Here is a 3541-nt window from a genome sequence, read left to right as displayed (position 1 = left end):
CATGTGGCCAGCATGACTAAGACGCTTCTGGCGAAACCAGAGCAGCACACGGAAATGCCGTTTACCTTCCCGCCGGAGCAGTGCCTATTTATCTACAGTGGTACCTCGGGTTAAGTACTTAATTCGTTCAGGAGGTCCGTTCTTAACCTGAAACTGTTATTAACCAGAGGTACCACTTTAGCTAATGGGGCCTTCCTCTGCCGCAGCACAATTTCTGTTCTCATCCTGAAGCAAAGTTCTTAACCCGAGGTACTATTTCTGGGTTAGCGGAGTCTGTAACCTGAAGCGTATGTAACCCGAGGTACTACTGTACTTGCCCTTTGACGTGCTTTCAAACTGCTAGGTTGGCAGGAGCTGGGACTGAGCAACAGGAACTCACCCCGTTGCAGGAATTCGAACCGCTGACCTTTTGATCAGCAAGCCCAAGAGGCTCAGTGGTTTAGAGCACAGCACCACCCATGTCCGTAAAAGTGTGTGTGTGTGTGTGTGTGTGTGTGTGTGTGTGTGTGTGTGTGTAACAAAACTGCACAAAATGTGTGTATTAGGGAAGGCCTGCACTAAAATGCAGATGAGAACTTTGGAAAATAAATTGCAGACTAATGTGGAAATGAGAAACCCAAGGGGACAGATTCGATCATCTCTAGCCAAGCTTCTTCCGCCCTTCACCCTCTGGCAATTCAATTCAAGCACTGTGCGTGGCCTGGAGGCTTCCCATACCAGCCTCAGCAGCTCCTGACATGCTGCTGCAACTCCTATTCTTTACTGGGAAAATCAGAGTCTTTTGTGCTCTCCCTTTTTTATGCTTGCACTAAGATGAAGCAGCAGTAACTCTGCTCCCTCTGACCCTTACAAAAATCATAGGGTAACAGACTAAAGTAACATAAAGGAAAAGGTAATAGGCAGAGATTACAAAATACAAACATTTTTCTTCATGCAGAAATACCCATATAGTGCTGTGTTCAAATGGAAAGTTTTGCAGAGGCATTGCAGGGAAGATCCTGCTGCCCATGGAACTCTTTCTCGTTTTTGAATATATGAATATGAATACATTTTGCCTAGTAAATGCATTTTTCCAAGCACCATACCATACTTCTGGTTATTGTTTTCACAAATATTCATATTCATATTTTTATTTCATAAAAAATTCCCACTGTCTAATCGTAAGGGGGGAGGGGAACCCCTCAAAGCAGTTTACAGAAGATAAAAGAGTGAAATCAAGGGGGGGAAATCACAACCATACTTTAAAACATACAAATTTAAAGTACTAAAACACATTAAAATCATCTCAACTTTCTAAGCATCTGTGTAGGCTTATTATTTTATTTCATAAAATTTATTTTCATATGCCTACATTTCTGTTATATATGCATTTCAGGTTTGGCAAGCTGCAGTGTAAAATTCAAAGCAGATCCCCAGATATGTAATGGGTAGAATTCTGATGCTGAGAAATTTACCTGGCACATCTCCTCGATCAAAGATAGAAGGACCATCCATTGACCCTCCATCTTGCAGGTACACATTAACCGACACACAATTCTTGACAGTAAAGTGGAACAAGGAGTGAGTTATTGAAAATTGCCTTGGAACACACCTAAACGGTCCAGTATTAGTCACAGGCATCCACGTCATTGCAACTCTTTAACAGTGGAGCCACAGATGTTTTTAGAAGTAGACAGCAGCATGTCACAGCTGCAGGATGCCACTGCGGATGGACTTACACAATATGGTTTTTAATGTCAATTAGTATCACGTTGTCCTGGCCTTGCATCATCCCTGCATCTTGCACATGTAACAAGCACTCTGATGAAGCAGTGTGGGTGGGTGGGGAGAAGGGATGCTGCTGGGTCATCCACAATTGGGTTTCATGTCAACCCACTGATGGTGAGATGCTCTGAATCTTACCCTGAACAGGTCTTGATGTTTGATGCCCGTCGGATACGCATCAGGATTCGCCCTGACTTAGTATACATAGTAAATCTAGCATGGTGAGTTCAATTGCTATTCCTGCCCCCCGGCTCTGCCAGCAGTGCGAATGGCCTGCCTGCATTGCTATGGATCTCCCAGGCTCACCCTCTGGCTCTGGAATTAACTGCATTAATGACAAAGCTGGCTGAATGCAGGGAGAACAGAGTTGCTTCTCTGCCAGTCAGAAGGAATTAAGCAGACATGGGCAGATTAGCCACACAGGATTTTTTTATTATTTTTTTTAAGAGACAGTTCCCTGTGGCCAGAGGAGAAAGAGCTACTTTAGCAAGGGGAAGTCAACTGTTCCTGCCATTTATCAGAAGGCTCATTCTGAACCTTTGCCTGTCTCTCAAGCAGCTGAGCAAGGAGACCGCGCCCTTAGGACAATCATACACCCCTTTTCCCAAGCGGGTAATAGGTGGGGACAGGGAGTAGCCAAGGCTAAAGATCTAAGGCCATTGCTTCCATAAATGCATGCACTGGGAACAAGAGATTAATGCTACACATGTCTACTGAGAAATGTAACACACTGAGTTCTGTGAAGCTTACTCCCAGGTGAGTGAGTATAATAGGATCAGATGAAACCCCAGCACAAAAATGTAAGAAGAGCCTGCTGGATCAGGCCAAAGACCCATCTAGTCCATCATCCTGTCCTCACAATGGCCAGCAAGTTGCCAAGGGGACCTCTCACACTAAAATGCAGATCAGGGGCTCTGGAAGGAGAGGAATAGGAAAGGCTCCACTACAACATGAATCTACTGGTCATGATTACTCATGCCATTAGAATAGAGCCTACTGCGAAGACTGTGCGTTGGTCAGCATGCACTGATCTACACACATAAAACAAACTCACGCACAGGCATCTTCCAAAAACCCATCCCAAACCCCAAAACGTCCCATGGCAATCGGCAAATGGTAATGGGGGCAGGACTGTGAAATCCTGAAGCCCCTAGTCATGAACCAGCACATGGGCGCTGGATATAGATTCAGTCGCTCTGACTCAAGGAATGAGGCAGTTGAGCAGCTCAGCAGCTGTATCCATGACTGAGCAGCCCTATTTAGGATCCACTCTGCTCACTCCAAAAAGAGGGAAGGGGCTAGAAAAGGTGCCCTAAATATAATCTGCCTCCCTTTTCCCCGACTGGATTACCGCGCCCAGTGGGGTCACCACCCAGCGGTCGTAAAAGACAATTGAACTTTGGAACATGGAATATATGGACTTTGTCGGATAACACAAAAAGTCACTTATGGACTCACTTTTGAGGACCATGTTTATGGAAGACAATCTTACTCAGCTATGAGTGATTGCCAAAGAAGAAGAAGATGACAAGAAGGACCTGAGCGAAATAGCACCCTCTCTCCCTCATGATTCCTTGCAACTGGTACACAGAGCCTTAATATCTCTGACAGAGGAGGCAGACCAGATAGCCATCATAGAAATATATGAGCATAGAGTGGAAGTGTGTGCCCTGTTCTGGCTTCTAAAGGTTTCCTGCAGTTTCTACAGTGTCATGGGCCCCAAAGGAAATATCTGACCGGGAATAAGAACCAGGATGCTGAGTAGAGGAGCTTCCTG

This window comes from Podarcis erhardii, assembly GCF_964252035.2.
Source record: "Podarcis erhardii genome assembly, chromosome: 2".
Taxonomy (NCBI): Eukaryota; Metazoa; Chordata; class Lepidosauria; order Squamata; family Lacertidae; genus Podarcis; species Podarcis erhardii.
Note: the sequence above shows the minus strand (reverse complement) of the source record.